This window comes from Mandrillus leucophaeus, unplaced genomic scaffold, assembly GCF_000951045.1.
Source record: "Mandrillus leucophaeus isolate KB7577 unplaced genomic scaffold, Mleu.le_1.0 Scaffold860, whole genome shotgun sequence".
Classification (NCBI taxonomy): Eukaryota; Metazoa; Chordata; class Mammalia; order Primates; family Cercopithecidae; genus Mandrillus; species Mandrillus leucophaeus.
Window position 1 is genome coordinate 632,514 of NW_012109364.1, and position 19,343 is coordinate 651,856.

Genomic DNA, 19,343 nt, shown 5'->3' on the forward strand with positions numbered 1-19,343 from the left:
TAAAGCTTACACATAAAGCACTAAAGCATGTCAGAATTGAGAATTTTTTAATGAAAGAAAAATATTTTGATTATTAAAAAATTAAAATGTTCTGGGCTGATTTATAGAGAAATATTCCACCAAAGGTATCAGTCTTCATGTCAACTTGCCCTTCCTAACAGTTCTAAAATTATCATTGAGTTTTAAAAATGTTTAAATTGGATTTTCATGTCTAGGATTAAGTGTATATTATAGATAAAAATGTAGAATATATATATATTTTGTATTCATGTGAAATATAATCTCTAATACTACATGCATTTAAATGTGTTACATTGCTAATGGAAATAAAAATATGCTGATACTTTTCTGGGAGGGATGTTGTTTCACTGATGAGATATTTTTCCTGCGAGAGGGACAACATAGTGATTAAATACTATTGCTCTGGCAAGAAAAAATAACAGGAAACCAACTAAACCAAAAAATCAAGTAAAGAACAAAACAAAAAACAATTAAAATTACATTAATACAACAATAATCCTCTTCAAATTCCACAGCTTATTACTGGAATTTTCCATACTCAGATTTATTTTTGTTTGCAATATCCAATATACGGTTGTCTTGGATTTAGATTTATATTTTAAAGTAGTTAGCATGCAGTTGACCAAGCCTTTGTTCATTTGAGGGAGCATGTATGAAGGGTTGGAACTAAAGGATAAATTAACTCTGTTGAATTATTTCTGAAGTTGTTTGCTTCCATGAAAAACAAGAAACATGATTTGGTAATACATATTTAAACCGGCTCTTGCTACACATTTTTTCATATTGCTCTTCCACAGCTTTTCATTTAGCTACACTAAAACAAAAGATGATAACCTTACTTTTGAATACATTATTTTTAGTATATCTGAAATCAGATATTTGATTAAATTATTATTCAACAATAGGCTTGGATTGACTTTGGAATTTTTTTTTTTTTTGAGGAAAATCACTGATCTGCAGAATCTATGTTTGAAATGACAATTTACATATGTATTATTATTCAAAAGGCCTAGAAACTTTTGCTTACCAGACAGAGTTATAACAGAGAGTTCAAATTACTGATTCTGGGGAATGTTTTGATGCTGTTTTCTAATACAGAATAAAATACAACCACATCATCACAGAAACAAACATACGTGTTTCTCTCATTTCATTGTCAATGCTTGGAGCTAGCTAATACTTTTGATTCTATGATCATTCTTCTAAAGAAAACACTTATTATAACAACACTTGGTTCCTTATAAAGGGAATATTTTAATTCATGAGATTTTTCAATGTAGTTATTAAAATATTAAGTATTGAACTGAATAGCTGTAGAAAAGTCAAATTAATTATAAATTATACTTTATTTACATTTATACTTATAATCAATTTTTAAATTATGCTTTAAATTATAAATACCATTAAAAGCAAGGTTTGATCATATAAAGAACAATTCAGAATTAAAATTGTGCATTTGAAGAATAAGAGAATTAACTTGAATTATAATACAAAGAATATTTTGTCACTTGTTATTGATATAACTAAAAATTATTTTATTAGGAGAAAACAGAAGCCCTTAAAATGCAGTTTTTCCAGGTGAATAGTATAGAAATACTGAGGAGCAATAACTGTATTATTTTTTGTTAATTTAGATAACACCTTTGCTATGAAAATATGTAGAGCAAATTTTGGCTAAACACAAGCTGAAGAGATTACAGCCAAGTTGTCACTGTTGGGCACCACATAAAATCTTTATTGCACATTTTTTACTTCATTACATTTTTTTCTTATCACCACTGGCCTTTTTATTAAAACTTGAAGCTATAGCATTAAAATCTTTAAATCTATACTTTTTCAAATAACTATATCAGTATTTCCATACCAATTAAATTCATTGAAAAAATAAAAAGCCTTATTTAAGATTATGAAAACACACGTTTTCCATATTGGCTTTTATTTCAATATTTCCTTTCATGTTTTCCATTTCTGTGGAAGTAAGGAGCTAGAAGGGATGTACTACTTTTGCATGAGTGCCACCCGGCCTTGGAGAGTAGAATGAATGCTGTTCCAGTGACAAGTCACTATTTTGAAGATGGGCCAGATGTGTGGCAATATTATGGTGGGCAGGGAAGTCTCAAAATAAGATGCTACAATCTGTCTATGACTCACCAGCATGTGTGTGTGTGTGTGTGGTGGTGGTGGTGTGTGTGTGTGTGTGTCCTTAAGGAATGTTTTCGGCCAAATGGTGCTTAAAAATACTGACAATATTTTACCTCAGCTTGAATCTTGTGATTATCAACTGTAGATTTTCGAGAAAGATGCAAAAAGGCAAATGACTCAAAGCATATGTAACTAATTTAGGACCTGTAGTCAACAAGGAGCACAAATTGGAAATATTGCTGCATTATCCTAAAGAGAACCCTGGGAAATAATCACTTAAAAATATATTTTGTTCAACTAGTTGGTCTAGTTACATAATGGAAATACAAGCATTTGACTTTTTGTTCCTTCTGCCATTGTTATGGTCTTCCCTATAATGATGAGCTACTATGCTTTTCTGTGTTTACTTGAACATACAGTAAAAGGCATTATCCTCATTTCCCAATCTGGAGTGCTAAAGAGACAGGGTCATGAACATATATAGATAGTAAGGTGTTTAAAAGATGAGATGATGGATTCACTGTCATATTTTCCATGCTTTTACTTTAATGCTGTGATTTTACCATATTAGGAAAGGTCTTTATATTCAACGTTTTTGACTGACATTTTCACTTCGTGTCTTCACTTTTTTTGGGAAAGTTATCGCTAGAGGCTTGGAGTGGGGTTCTGGCTTTCACAGAACAACTGTGAGGTCATCCTCCCCTGTGTGGCGATAAAGAGGAAGGGTCATGAGGGAGCAGGTTAGATTTGGGGCTCAAATGCTTGTTTTAGGAAATAAGGAGAATGCGGGGAGTAGATGTGGACAGGAAATGTAAAGTAAATATAGGGAGCTTTCTGAGAGATGCTGCAACCAAGAGGCTCTCCTCTTTACCTCCTTTAAGGTACCTGCTCTAAGTGGTATGGACCTTCAGTATGAAGAAGGGTCAAATGTATTTTGCTTAGAAAATTCAATGGGTTTTATTTAGTTTTCAAATTCAACCCATCATTAGATCATGTAATTATATGCTAAAATTCAAAAAGTATAAAAGGTTAAACAGTGAAAACTCGTAGTCTTGCCTGAACTCCTCACCACTTAGTTTCTCTTCGAAGAGGCAACAAACGTGATTAATTTCCTAATTATCATTGATTATTCCAGTGGTATTTTATGTATTTCTAAACAAATTCCCATGTATACATATTTTTTCTTTTACATATTATTAGCATAACATACCTCCCATTTGCATCTTGTTTTTTCACTTCATATGTGGAACTCTTTCCTTATTCTTACACGAAAGGGGTTCCTGTTCTATTTTTATGGTTGCATAGTATTCTGTTTTGAGTATGTACCATAAATCATTTAATCAGTTGCCTATTGATAGATGTTTAGGTTGCTTCCAATCTTTTGCTCTTTTAAAAAAATGCAATGATCAGGCTGGGTGCAGTGCACCCAGCACGCTTGCAATCCCAGCACTTTGGGAGGCCGAGGTGGGTGGATCACTTGAGGTCAGGAGTTTGAGACCAGCCTGGCCAACATGGCGAAATCCCCTCTCTACTAAAAATATAAAAATTAGCCAGGTGGTGGTTGTGCATGCCTTTAATATCAGCTACTGGGGAGGCTGAGGTAGGAGAATCGCTTGAACCTGGGAGGTGGAGGTTGCAATGAGCCAAGATCGCACCACTGCACTCCAGCCTGGGCTACAAGAGCAAAACTCCATCTCAAACAAACAAATGAACAAACACCAAGAATCATTGTGCATTACTGGCTGGAAAGTAAAATGGTGCAGCCACTGTGAAAATAGTAAGGTTTCTCAAAACGTTAAAGGTATAATTACCATATGATCCAGAAATTCCGCTCCTAGGTATATAACCAAAATAATTGCAAGCTGGAATTAAAACAGATATATCTCATATACCAATGTTCATAGTGGCATTATTCACAATAGATAAAAGGTGGAAACAGCCTAAATGTCCACCAACAAATGAATGGATCAACAAAATGTGGTATATACGTACAATGAAGTATTAGTAAACCTTAGAAAGGAAAGAAATTGTGATACATGTTACAATATGGATGAGTCTTGAACCCATGCTAAGTGAAATGTCAGATACAATGAACAAATATTGTATGATTCTATTTATATGAAGTATCTAGGATAAGCAAATTCTTTCTCTATAGACAGAAAGTAGAAAGTGGTTACCAGAGGATGGGGGAAAGGGAGAATGGGCAGTTAGTGTTTAATGGGTACAGAGTTCGAGAAAATGAAAAAGTTCTGGAAATGGATACTGGTGATGATTACACAACGATGTGAATGTACTTAATGCCACCGAACTGTACATTAAAAAATGGTCAAAATGGTAAAATTTGTTATGTATATTTTACCACAATAAAAATATCACCCAAAAGTACAACAGTGAGCAACCTTGTACACCTGTGATTTTGCATGTATGGAGTACATTTTCTTGATAAATTCCTAGGATGTGCAAATGTATGTGCATTTGTAATACAGTTACTTAGTTAAAGATTGTTAGTTATCTTTCTACCAACAGTGTATGATGCGGCCTGTTTCCTCACATCCTAACATGATGTATTTAATTAAACTTTTCTCTTTCTGGCAGCCTGATAGGTGAAAACTCAATTGCTCTTTTTAAGGACAATAAAAGGAAGTGGTGCCTGTAAACTTCTTTGAGGGGCTGGAATTGAGATCCTTATGTGTATGAATGGGGAAGATGAGGCATACTTGACCTTTTAGCCTGTGATCGAATGGAAGCTGTATTTGAACTGATAATGTGAAGAGCTGAGTGATATGTTGTTCGTTAATTTTCAAATGGCCTTAGCTAAAGATGGGTTAAACAGTTTGCCTAAATGACATATATGGTATGGTTTCAACTGTACACTTTACAGTTTAAGGAAATTTCCACTTTCTTCTTGGTTGTTAATTTATCAAACATTTAATAATAAAGAAGACATAGTGCCTGCTTATGAGGAACTTATAGTGGGATGGGGGAGGGTACTCAATAAGCAGGCAGTTGCAATATAGGGTAATATTGGGGTGAGTGTAGACTGATAAAGACATTGAGTGGGTGGATCTTTATCCCCAATTTGGGTGCTGAGAGGAAAGGAAAATATTTAGAAAGGGCTGTATCTGAACTGAGTCGTTCACCACAAAGAGGAGTTAGGCAAGTGCAGTGGGAGAGAAGAGAAAGGGAAGGGACATTTGAGGAATCTGGAAAAAGAAAAGACACAATCATTACAAGTTGCTGAGGCAAGAGAAAGTATGAAACCTTCAGGGCATCCCAGATAGTTGGGGTGGGCTGCAGCCTAGAATGGAAGAGTTCCTCTGATGAGCACCTGCTTCCTATTATCTCCAAAAAGTTCAGACTTTGGACATATTTGGGGTTCTTTCTCTTGTCCAGGGGCATCTCCTAAACATGTAGATTGAAAAACGGTTTTCACTTTCACCCTTGGTAAGACTGTAATCTCCATAGGGTTAGAGAGAATATTTGTAAATATTTTGAAATTCTTTTGATACCAGGACTGTAGATGTGTAACAGGCCTACCTCTCCATGATCCAGAAATTCGACTCCTAGGTATATAACCCAAAGAATTGAAAGCTGGAACTAAAACAGATAATTGTATACCTTATATACCAATGTTCATGGTGGCATTATTCACAACAGATAAGAGGTAGAAACAGCCTAAATAACCATCATTTAGTCTCCAGATTTTATCACAGAATTAAATGCTTATTTTAACAATCTAATAATAATTGAAGATTCTACCCATGCTTAAACACATGTCCTGCCTTCTCCCCATTTCCTTGATTCCTTTTTACTGTTTAACTTACATCCTCTTAATCCTTTTACAAAGCCTCCTGAAATTCCATCTGCATTACCAAGCCTTTCTTTGAAGCATTTCCTAGTTCTGTCCTTCCCCTGGCCTATAAATCATTTGTTTCTTCTCCAATCATTTGCTGAGGGTTGATTTTGTGCTGGATACTGGATAAAATATGCTGAGGACACAAAGATGAACAAGACCAGTCAATAACCTCAGGTTAATATTTCTTGGAGCATTTTATTACCTCTATTATAGTGCTTATCACAGCCTGTCTTATATTATAGGACATAATTCGTCTGAGCATTTTGATTCATGTGTGTAGTCTGTGGCCATAACACAGTGCCTAGGACACACAAGTGTGTGTTGTCAAACCTTTTCAATTACTGATATAGAGAGAGGACATTTATTGAGCATGTATTCTGTACACTGCACTTGGATAAGTACTTTACAGGTATCTCATTTAACTTTTTTCAAAACCCTGCAGAGCTGGAATGATTAGTTCCTCCATTTCACATGCAGGAAACTGAGAAACAGAGCACCTAAATTATTTTGCCCAGGATCAATCACACTGCTAAGAAGTAGCAGAGCCTGGATTTAGACACACAGAGCCTGGTTCCAGTTCCAGGGCCCTTGGTTTTGGTTGTGATTCTAGACTAATTTTCTTCTCTCTCATCATTCCAGTCTACAAGGCACAACAATCAGCACAAATTTAGTCCGTGTGTAACTTTGTTTTACTCTATGTCCCCAAGGTTCTGTGGCCTGGCTTTGTATGTTATAGTAACTATGAGTCCACAACTAGGTTGTAGCATCCAGGCTGTAAACTGTAGACAACAGGTAACATCTATATTTATCTAGTTTTATGTGAAGCTTTGTCTGCATTTGTATGAGCCTTTAAATGCCATTTGATGATTATAATGAAGCTGATTTATGCTGCTTACCAGATTGGTCTCCAAGGCTGATTGGAAACTGTGGCAAAAAATGTAAGGGCAATTTGAAGATAGCTGTGATATGACCACTGATCTTCAGAGCTTGCTTTTAGCAAATCTTTGGTGTGGTTTAGACAAGGGCTTCACAACCTTGTTCACTGAAGCTTACCTACAACGGTGGACAGTGAAGCACCTACTCCTGAGATCTGGCAATGAAACATGAAATAATCAAAGCATGTCATTCCCTGTAAGTCTCCAGATTTTATTGCAAAATTAAATGCTTATTTTTTTAAACAATCTAACAATAATTAAAGACTATCCATGCTTAAAAATGACAAGGTTTTCGAGCTAGGTGTGGTGGCTCACGCCTGGAATCCCAGCATTTTGGGAGGCCAAGGCGGCTCACCTGAGATCAGGAGTTTGAGACTAGCCTGGCCAACATGACAAAACCCCATCTGTACAAAAAATACAAAAATTTAGCTGGGCATGGTGATGCACACCTGTAATCCCAGCTACTCGGGAGGCTGAGGCAGGAGAATCGCTTAAACCCAAAAGGCAGAGGTTGCAGTGAGCCAAGATCATGCCACTGCACTCCCCCCTGGGCGACAGAGTGACTCTGTCTCAAAAAAACAAAACAAAACAAAACAAAACGACAAGGTTTTCAATTAGTTATGATCAAATAAAATAGAGGAGGTGTGGTGTTATTTTCTGCAAACTGAGGATTCGCTGGCATACCATCTCATCATAATTCACTTGGAGGAATACTGGTCAAACAAAACTGATATAGTTTAGAACACATGGTCACGTAAAACAGTTGTCATACCAAGTCAGAGTTAAGAGGGTCCACAAGGCAGTCTCTGCAAATCTGAAGTCTAGTGCTGACTACCCTTTAAACTGATTTCTTTCAATCATGGTCATCTGATGTTCCTGTGTGTCTGTACAGATGGGAGCTCTATTACTATAAGCAATGTGGGACCAGTATAACATTACTAAGGAGATAAGCAGAGTCTCCCTGACCCTTGGAATTCTAAGTTAATGTGGCTTGAACCCCAGTCTTCAGTGTTTCCCATAATTTATTTGCATTCCTAAGGGCTTGTTTTCTTGCAGCTTCCTCTGTTGTAATGTTTTGCATCTGTGTTTTGTTTTGTTCTTTGTCAACCTGGATGAAAATTCAGTGTCTCTACTAGTTTACCATCCCAAGTCCACTCACATCAACCATTTCCTGAGTTTCTAACTTTATTGAATGTTTGAGGACTTCGGTCTCTCAATGATTTCATTGGTTGCTCCCTCTTCTTTCTCTACCCTGACCTTCTTTTCTTCTACTCCTTCTCTCTTCAGAGCAAACAAATTTTTCTCTGTGTCTCATACTGTGTAGTTTCACCTTCTCCCCTGAATCCTTGGCCTTAAGTGACATCCCTGCCCTGCAGGACTCATCCACCCGAAGTGGGCCTACTAAAGCATTTTTCTCAACAAAGGCAATTCTCTCACTAAGAGGAATTCTCATACCAGCTGCCAGGAGAATAAAATGTGCTTCATCTAACCCCCCTAATAATAAAGCAACAAAGGTTGAGAGTGATTTATTTTCTTTTAAAAAATAAATTAGAACAGACTCAAGGTTATCTTGGTAATAATAGCACTGTCTCTCTCCCTTGCATTCCAATATGCTGTCTTGAATGGGAGTGAAAGGCATGAAGTTACAGCTCGCTCAAAGGGAATTGAGCATAGGGGTGCTATCTGTATGTTGCAGGGGACAAAAGAGCTTCTCTACTTTGCCTGATTACTGACGAGTAGTTATCTAGCATCTGCTTCTACATCCCCAAAGTCGAATTTACAACCTCTTAAACCAGGACATCATGCGTACGGCAATACTAACAATTTAGAAAATTATTCTTTGTATTGAGCTGATGTCAGTCTTCTGGAGCTTCCATCCTGGTATTCTAAATATTTGCATGAAGTCAGACCTGACTAATTTCATTTCAGTTACGTTAGTCCAGCATCGTATACTATCTATCCTAAACGTACATATGATAAACCACTTTCTTGCTCAAAATGTCTTGGTGGCTCACCATTACACAGAGAATGAAATCTTAGCTCCTTAGCAGAACAGTGTCCTTGATAAATTGGTTTAAACATCCCTTTCCATCTTAACCTCCTCCTTTCCCCTTCCACAAATATGTATGCCACTTTTTTTTTGTTTTTTGAGACACAGTCTCACTCTGTCACCCAGGCTGGAGTGCAGTGGTGCCTGCAATCTCAGCCTTCCAGGTTCAAGTGATTTTCATGCCTTAGCCTCCCGAGTAGCTGGGATTACAGGCGGGTGCCACCACGCCCAGCTAACTTCTTTGTATTTTTAGTAGAGACAGGGTTTCGCCATGTTGGCCAGGCTAGTCTCGAACTCCTGACCTCAAGTCATCCACCTGCCTCAACCTCCCAAAGTGCTGGGATTACAGGCGTGAGTCACCAAGTCCAGCCTATTTTGCTTTCCTACCATTGTGACAGCTCCTTAACCTGCCCGTCTCTCCTCAGCATCCTGTTTATTCTCCAATGGAACTTTTACCTCGAAGTCATTTTTTGCTATCTCTAGTCAGATGAGTTGCCGCTATCACTCGTCTTCTCATCACTTTAGACCTGCTCTGTCCAATACTATAGCCACTAGCCATGTGTGACTTTTGACCACTTGTGATGTAACTGGTCCAGATTGAGATGTTCTGTAAGCATAAATTAAATGCTAGATTTCAAAGACTTAGTACAAAAAACAGAATGTAAATATCTCATAAGTAGTTTTTATTTTACACTGATTATATGTTGAAATGACAATGTGTTGGTTATATTAGTTTATATAAAACTTATTACATTAATTTCATGTTTAAAAAAACCTTTTAAATCTGGCTACTAGAAAACTTGAAATTACATATGTGGCTCACTTATTTGGCTTGCATTATAATTCTATTGAAGAATCCTGCTTTAAACCACTATATGTGATTAAATGCTAAGCACCTTGAATTACCACTCTTTGTGTGCATTTTGGCCCCAGCTACAAGAGTTTAAGCAGTCTGAGGTCAGGAACTTGTAACCTGCTGTATTCCTCACTGCTACAAAATTTGTCAGATGTGCAATACATGCTAATGAAATAAAATAGAAAACATTTTTATCAGAAGAGGTCAGAAATTCAAATGACTACAGAAACCAGGCAGGTAGCATAATTATATAAAGTAAGCTGGATTTCATAGAAATCTTGATGTCAGGGACATGATAGGGGTTGGGAGAATGTTAGCAGGGATTATGGTCATCTGAAGATTCACTGCTGCGTAAAGAGACAACCACTATGCCACCATAGCCAATTATTACATAGGAATGGAAGCCCAGGGTTGCCAAGTTTTCCAAAATTTTGAGAGGAACTGGATATTTGGATCTTTGTGTGAATTAAACTGATTTTCATATGTTGATTTAACTCATATAAATTTTGTGTGGGCTAAGCAAATCAAGTCAGTGGCCTTGCTGCAGCCTAAAAGTTGCCTAAAAGAGAAGTTTGTGCTTCTCCTCTGAAGGGTAAAATAAAATTTACCCACAATACCATACCACAGAAAAGTAGAAGAACAAGGTTTTTATTATTGTGGCTTTGATCAAGAAGTGGCTGCAATCGAGGCTCAAATTTGTAGATCATTCAATAAACTATTGGTAAATGATATTTCCAAGCACTCCCAAATACTTTAAGTTAAAAAACATTCCCGTCTGCAGAATTTCTCAAGATGTAAGTCCTTAAGGGAAAAAAGGGGGAGTTTGGAGGGTCTACAACATAAGCTTACTGACAGGAGTGTGAAACTGCCAACTTAATGCAAAAGAGAATAAAACGTCTCTCATTCCCCAGTCTGTAATTGCCTACAGTTTAGGAAATGACCAAAAAACCCCATCACTGTCTGAGTTTTCAGAGCTCTTATGACTTGTGTGTTTATAGAGGAAGTCTTGCGGCTGACTAGTTTAGCACACATGAGGTGACAAGCTTAGAATGAGCTGAATGCTGGTTAGAATAATGTTATTTTTAAATGGCAGTATGCTGCTGCTAAGGTAGATTAGCATTACCCCTGCTTTGGTTTTCAATCCTCTGAAATACAAAATCAGTTCTCCAAGTAATGCAAAAGAATTCTGGCTTGGAATAGTATTGCATGTTGAACAAATTCTTATTAGTAATTTTTTTTTTGTCATTTTATGACGCTCAATAACCTGTAGTCATAACAATATCAGAATTAGCCTACCAAAGAGTCATTATTCTGTGGAGATGGAAAATAAGTGAAGAGATGTAAAATTGCACTTTAATTTAAATTTTGTTATTTTCCATGTAAATTGAGTACCTGAAATCAAAGATTCTATTTACATATTGTTTTTGAAAGTCATTCATTATGTATAAATGAGTAGATAAGAATTTCTAAAGCTCTCCTAAGCAAATAGAAATCAAAGATTCTATTTACATTATTGTTTTTGAAAGTCATCCCTCATGTATAAATGAGTAGATAAGAATTTCTAAAGCTCTCCTAAGCAAATAAGAAGAAGCAGCATGTTGTAAGATGAATCAACATAATATTTTCTTTTTTCTTCTTTAATTTTAAAATTTTACTGTAAGTTCTGTGATAATAAGTGCAGAATGTGCTGGTAACAACATAGGTATATGTGTGCCATGGTGGTTTGCTGCACCTACTGACCCGTCCTCTAAGTTCCCTGCCCTCGTCCCCCACCCCTCAACAGGCCCTGGTGTGTGTTGTTCCCCACCCTGTGTCCATGTGTTCTCATTGTTCAGCTCTCACTTATGAGTGAGAACATGCAGTGTTTGGTTTTCTGTTCCTGTGTTTGTTTGCTGAGGATGATGGCTTCCAGCTTCATCCATGTCCCTGCAAAGGACATGATATCATTCCCTTTTATAGCTGTGTAATATTCCGTGGTGTACATGTACCACATTTTCTTTATCCAGTCTATTACTGATAGGCATTTGGGTTGGTCCCAAGTCTTTGCTATTGTAAATAGTGCTGCACTAAACATACATGTGCATGTGTCTTTATAGTAGAATGATTTATATTCCTTTGAGGATATACCCAGTAATGGGATTGCTGGGTCAAATGGTATTTCTGGTTCTAGATCCTTGAGGAATCACCATACTGTCTTCTACAGTGGTTGAGCTAATTCACATTCCCACCAACAGTGTAAAAGTATTCCTATTTCTCCACAGCCTTGCCGGCATCTATTGTTTCTCAACTTTTTAATAGTCGCCATTCTGACTGATGGGCAATGGTATCTTATTGTGGTTTTGATTTACATTGCTCTAATGATCAGTGATGTTGAGCTTTTTTTCACATTTGTTGGTCAAGTAAATGTCTTCTTTTGAGAAGTGTCTGTTCATATCCTTTGCCCACTTTTTGTTGGGATTTTTTTTTCTTGTACATTTGTTTAAGTTCCCTGTAAATTCTGGATATTAGACCTTTGTCAGATGGGTAGATTGCAAAAATTTTCTTCCATTCTGTAGGTTGCCTGTTCACTCTGATGATAGTTTCCCTTGCTGTGCAGAAGCTCTTTAGTTTAATCAGATCCTGCCTATCAATTTTGGCTTTTGTTGCAATTGCTTTTGGCATTTTTGTCATGAAGCCTTGCCCATGCCTATGTCCTCAATGGTATTGCCTAGGTCTTCTTCTAGGGTTTTTATGGTTTTGGGTTTTACATTTAAGAGTTTAATCTATCTTGAGTTAATTTTTGCATAAGGTGTAAGGAAGGGGCCTAGTTTCAGTTTTCTGCATATGGCTAGCCAGTTTTCCCATCACCATTTATTGAATAGGAGATCCTTTCCCCATTGCTTGTTTTTGTCAGGTTTTAGATGGTTGTAGATGTGTGGTGTTATTTCTGAGGTATGTTCTGTTCCATTGGTCTATATGTCTGTTTTGGTACCAGTAGCATGCTGCTTTGGTTACTTTAGCTTTGTAGTATAGTTTAAAGTCAGGTAGTGTAATTCTTTTTGCTTAGGATTGTCTTGGCTATACAGGGACTTCTTTGATTCCACATGAAATTTAAAGTAGTTTCTTCTAATTCTGTGAAGAATGTCAGTAGTAGTTTGATGGGAATAGCATTGAATCTATAAATTACTTTGGTCAGTATGGCCATTTTCACGATATTGATTCTTCCTATCCATGAGGATGGAATGTTTTTCCATTTATTTGTGTCCTCTCTTATTTCCTTGAGCAGTGGTTTGTAGTTCTTGAAGAAGTCCTTCACTTCCCTTGTTAGCTGTATTCCTGGGTATTTTATTCTTTTCTGTAGCAATTGTGAATGAGAGTTCATTCATGATTTGGCTCTCTGCTTGTCTATTATTTGTGCAAAGAAATGCTTATGATTTTTGGATATTGATTTTGTATCCTGAGACTTTGCTGAAGTTGCTTATCAGTTTAAGGAATTTTTGGTCTGAGATGATGGGGTTTTTTAATTATGAAATCATGTCATCTGCAAAAGAGATAATTTGACTTCCTCTCTTCCTATTTGAATACCCTTTATTTCTTTCTCTTGCCTGATTGCCCTGGCCAGAAATTCCAATAGTATATTGAATAGGAGTGGTGAGAGAGGGCATCCTTGTCTTGTACTGGTTTCCAAAGGGAATGCTTCCAGCTTTTGCCCATTCCATATGCTATTGGCATTTGTTTGTCATAAGTAGCTCTTATTATTTTGAGATATGTTCCATCAATACCTAGTTTATTGAGAGTTTTTAACATGAAAGGCTGTTGAATTTTTATCAAAGGCCTTTTCTCAATCTATTGAGATAATCATGTAGTTTTTGTCTTTGGTGCTGTTTATGTGATGGATTATACATGTCTTTGGTTCTGTTTATGTGATGAATTTGCATTATGTTGAACCAGCCTTGCATCCCAGGGATGAAACTGACTTGATCGTGGTGGATAAGTTTTTTGATGTGCTGCTGGATTCAGTTTGCCAGTATTTTATTGAGGATTTCACATTGATATTCATCAAGGATATTGGCCTGAAGTTTTCTTTTTTTGTTGTGTTTCTTCCTGGTTTTGGTATTAGGATGATACTGGCTTCACAAAATGAGTTAGGGAAGAGTCCCACCTTTTGAATTGTTTGGAATAGTTTCAGAAGGAATGGTACCAGCTCCTCTTTGTACCTCTGCTGGAATTTGGGTGTGAATCCATCTGGTCCTGGGCTTTTTTTGGTTGGTAGGTTATTAGTTACTGTCTCAATTTCAGAACTTGTTATCGGTCTATTAAGGGATTGGACTTCTTTCTGGTTCAGTCTTGGGAGGGTGTATGTGTCCAGGAATTTATCCATTTCTTCTACATTTTCTAGTTTATTTGCATAGAGATATGTATAGTATTATCTGATGGTAGTTTGTATTTCTGTGGGGTCATTGGTGATATCCCCTTCATCGTTTTGTATTGTGTCTATTTGATTCTTCTCTCTTTTCCTTTTTATTAGTCTATCTAGCTGTCTATTTTGTTAATTTTTTTTTTTTCAAAAAACTGGCTCCTGGATTCACTTATTTTTTTTGGAGGGTTTTTTTGTGTCTCTATCTCCTTCAATTCTGCTCTGATTTTAGTTATTTCTTGTCTTCTGCTAGCTTTTGGATTAGTTTGCTCTTGCTTCTCTAGTTCTTTTAATTGTGATATTAAGGTGTCAGTTTGAGATCTTTCTAGCTTTATGATGTGTGCATTTAGTGCTATAAATTTCCCTCTTAACACTTAAATTCTCTCACTATTATTGTGTGTGAGTCTAAGTCTCTTTGTAGATCTCATAGAACTTGTTTTATGAATCGTGGTCCTCCTGTATTGGGTGCATATATATTTAGAATAGTTAGCCCTTCTTGTCGAATTGTTTCCTTTACCATTATGTAATGCCTTTCTTTGTCCTTTTTGATCTTTGTTGGTTTAAAGTCTGTTTTGTCAGAGAGTAGGATTTGAACCCCTGCTTTTTTTGCTTTTCATTTGCTTAGTAAATTTTCCTCCATCTCTTTATTCTGAGCCTACGTGTGTCTCTGCACGTGAGATGGGTCTCCTGAATACAGCACATCGATGGGTCTTGACTCTTTATCCAGTTTACCAGTCTGTGTCTTTTAATTGGGGAATTTAGCTCCTTTACATTTAAGGTTAGTATTGTTATGTGTGAATTTGATCCTGTCATCATGATGCTATCTGGTTATTTTGCACATTAGTTGATGCAGTTTCTTCATAGTGTCATTGGTCTTTATATTATAGTGCATCTTTGCAGTGGCTGGTACTGGTTTTTCCTTTCCATATTTAGTGCATCTTTCAGGAACTCCTCCAAGGCAGGCCTGGTGGTAAAAAAATCCTTCAGCATTTGCTTGCCTGGAAAGGATTTTATTTCTCCTTCATGTATGAAGCTTAGCTTGGCTGAATATGAAATTCTGGGTTGAAAATTCTTTTCTTTAATAATGTTGAATATTGGTCTCCAGTCTTTTCTGGCTTATAGAGTTTCTGCTTGAGAGATCTGCTGTTAGTCTGATGGGCTTCCCTTTGTGGGTTGCCTGGTCTTTCTTTCTGGCTGCCCTTAACATTTTTTCCTTTATTTTGATCTTGGAGAATCTGATGATTATGTGTCTTGGGGTTGATATTCTCATGGAGTACCTTAGTCGTATGCTCTGTATTTCCTGAATTTTCATGTTGGCCCATCTTGCTAGGTTGGAGATGTTCTCCTGGGTAATATCTTGAAGTGTGTTTTCCATTCTCCCCATCTCACTCAAGTATTCCAACCAATTGTAGGTTAAATCTTTTTATGAAATCCCATATTTCTTGGAGGCTTTGTTCATTCCTTTTCATTCTTTTTTCTCTAGTCTTGTCTGCATGCCTTATTTCAGCAAGGTGGTCTTCAAACTCTGTTATCCTTTTTCTACTTGATTGATTCAGCTATTGGTACTTGTGTATGCTTCACAAAGTTCTTGTACTGTGTTTTTCAGCTCCATCGGGTCATTTATGACCCTCTCTAAACTGGTTATTCTAGTTAGCAGCTCCTCTAACCTTTTATCCAGGTTCTTAGCTTCTTTGCATTGGGTTCCCTTAGTTCAGTGTAGTTTTTTATTACCCATCTTCTGAAGTCTACTTCTGTCAATTCATCCAACTCATTCTCCATCCAGTTGTGTGCCCATGCTGGAGAGATGTTGCGATCATTTGGAGTAGAAGAGGTACTCTGGCTTTTTGGGTTTTCAGCATTCTTTCTCATCTTCACTTATGAGTTTGTCTAGTTTCGATCTTTCAGGCTGCTGACCTTTGGATGGGGTTTTTATGGGGGCTTTTTTGTTATTGATGATGCTGTTGTTGTTGCTTTCTGTTTGTTTATCTTTCAATGGTCAGGTCCCTCTTCTGTTGGGCTGCTGCAGTTTGCTGGGGGTTCAATTCAGGATCTATTCATCTGATTCACTCCCATGCCTGGAGATGCCACTCAAGGAGGCTGCAGAACAGCAAAGATGTGTGCCTACATCTTCTTCTGGGACTCTGACCTTGAGGGGCACCAACCTGATGTCAGTAGGATTGCTCCTGTATTGGGTGTCTGACAACCCCTGTTGGAGGGCCTCACCAAGTTGGGTGGCACAGGGAACAGGACCCATTTAACGAAGCACTTTGACTGCCCCTTGGTGGAGGGGGTGTGCTGCCTGGGCTGCCTAGATTCCTCAGAACTACCCGGAGGAAAGGCTAAGTCTGCTGGTCCACAGAGACTCTGGCCATCCCTTTCCCTAGGGTCTCAGGGTCTGGGAGATCCTGGTTCTGTCCCTGAGCCTCTGGCTGGAGTTATTGAAGTTCCTGCAGGGAAGCCCTGCCCAGTGAGGAAGGATGAGTAGAGTCAGGCCTGAAGAGGCAATCTGGGTACAGTCTGCCACAGCCAATGTGTTGGGCTGTGGGTGTCGCATCATGGGACCAAGCCATCCAGCCTCTCTGGCTCCAGCAGGGGAAAAGCATGGCCTGTAGCTATAGAGATGAATGCTGCCCTCTCCTGACCCAGGAAGCTTAGCATGTTAGGCAGTTGTGGGTCCCAGTACTGGCTGCTGCCCCTCCCCCAAGGAGCTCAAGCTGATTACACAGCAGGCAGCTACCGCTGTGGTGCTGGTTGCCCCTCTCCCTGGAAGCTCAACAGCTGAGAGGCTGTTGAGAATCTGTGCAGCTTGGCGGTTGGGATGCTAGGCCCCAGCAGCATGGGTTCACAGGTGGGATCTTCTGATTGGGGGGTTGCACAGTTCTGTGGAAAAAGCATGGTTTCCTCGGTTGGGTAGCATGCTCACTCACTGCCTCCCTTGACTGGGGATTGGGGGCTCCTCTAGCCCATGTGACTCTCAGGTGGGCTGCTGCACCACACTGCTCTTCCTTCCTCCCCATGTATTGCACCAGCTTCCTAGTCAGTTCTGATGAGAGAACTTGAATACCTTGGTTGCCGGTGAAGGATTCACACGCTTATTCTGGTTCTTTTCTATTGGAGCCTCTGATTGCCGCTGTTTCTAGTCGGCCATCTTGGCCCTGCCCTCCTTCATAATATTTCCTTTACCCAGACAAATTATACTGTGTATTAACAGCTAAGAACAGTTAGTAAAGAAATTTGACATGTATTCTGATTGTTAGTTGAGTAAATATCAATGAGTTGAAAATTCATTCTGACTTGTGACTAGCCTTTGATGAAGTTTTTAAATCTTTCTGTTCCTCAGTTTCCTCATCTTTAAAGTAGTTGTAATGATCCCATTTATCTCATAAGCATAATCATATACTGGTATAGGACATGGTGAGACTCCTGGAAAAGTGTTCTGAGATATGAGCAGATGGATGTGGTTATTTTCATTAGTATGTTAGTATGGCAAACATGTTACAAGAACAGCCTGGGTTGCTTTATAGCATCTTACTGTTTACAAAATTAAAGAGCAGCTGTTATATTATTATTTATCCCCACAAACTTGTTATTAAGATTAGAATAACTAAACAAATTAAGATGATCATATATAAACTATATATTTGCATAAATGATAAATTAATAATGGAAATCTCTTAACGGGGAAGAACCACCTAGAAATCTAAGTAACAATAAACTGTCATTTTCTATATTCCTTTCCAGTTCTAGTCCAATATTTTTGACCTTTTTACATTAGAATGGTAGAGGAGGAAAAGTAACTTTTTCCTCAACCCTCATGAGTTCTTAGTTGCAATGAATCCCTATAACGAGAGACAGATTAACTAGAGAAAAACAAACAGAAGTTTACTAATATATTTCATATATATGTGGGAAATACCTGGGGGCTGAGTAGTTCTCAAAGAGGTAGTTTTGAATTCTAGCTTATATAGCATCTTCAGCAAAGAATAGTAAATTTTTAGCGTAGTGACAGAACAAAGGAAGAGAACTGTGTCTGTAGGGACAGAAAATTGTGAGAAGGCAAATAAATGGCAGATAAGGGCTAGTTAGTAAAGCTTGTTCATGTTGAGTCATCTGATGCCATCTCCAGGCCAATAAGGTCTAATATTGTCTTCAGTGGTTAACCTTTGTCCTCGCTGCTAGAGAAGGGAGGAGGGTTACTCTTGTCTTTCTAAATTTATATCCTGCTTTTAGGCAATTAGAAGGCAGAGAGCTTTCCTGCCCTCTCAGTTGCCTTGGGTTCAAAACAATCCTTAAGCCAAAGAAGCATATTTTGGGGTGGCATGTTCTTGTCTCCCACATAATCATAATAGAGATAAAATTTGCTACTCTCTTTTGTAACAATATACTCTATTTCCCCATATTTTGCATAGTTTTTCAAACTGCCATTTTATATGACTGTGTAATGTTCTATTAGATATAAGTATTATAACGTACTTGACCATATTCCTATTGCTGGTAATCTGTCTTTATCTAAAAAGGAGTAATGAAAAGTTAAAAGTGTTCTACCGTAGCTGGTAGAAATCAGTCAGTGATGAGGAAAGGCTGTAAACTGTCACTGTAAGTCTGGGGTCTTGTACATAGGAGTGCAGCTGAGGACAGTAAGTGAAGATACAGAATTGGGAAATATCAGCACGTAGATAAGTCATTCAAGACATGGGGACTTGAAATGAGGCAGGATTAATGTAGATAGTTCAAAGAGTAACTGAGGACAGGAGTCTAAAGGACAGCCACATTTAAGGACAAGCAGAGGGAACAAAGTTCAAAGGAGATGCAGAAGGAATAGTCAGAAAGAAACAGTAATGTCACAGAAACCTGCTGAGGCCTGTGTTAGTCTATGACTTACATAGGGACAGAGCTGACTCTGGAATCTACGGCTATTGATTTCAACTCCAGGTAGAGTTCTCCCACCTTGTAGGTAGGCACAATTCTCTCCTTTAACACTGTTTTCTACTTGGTTCCCATCCAGGACAGGATGCCTTCAGCTACAGATCTGTTTTGATTCCTTTAAATTGTGTTAAATCTCTCAATTTGAACACATAAACAAAGTC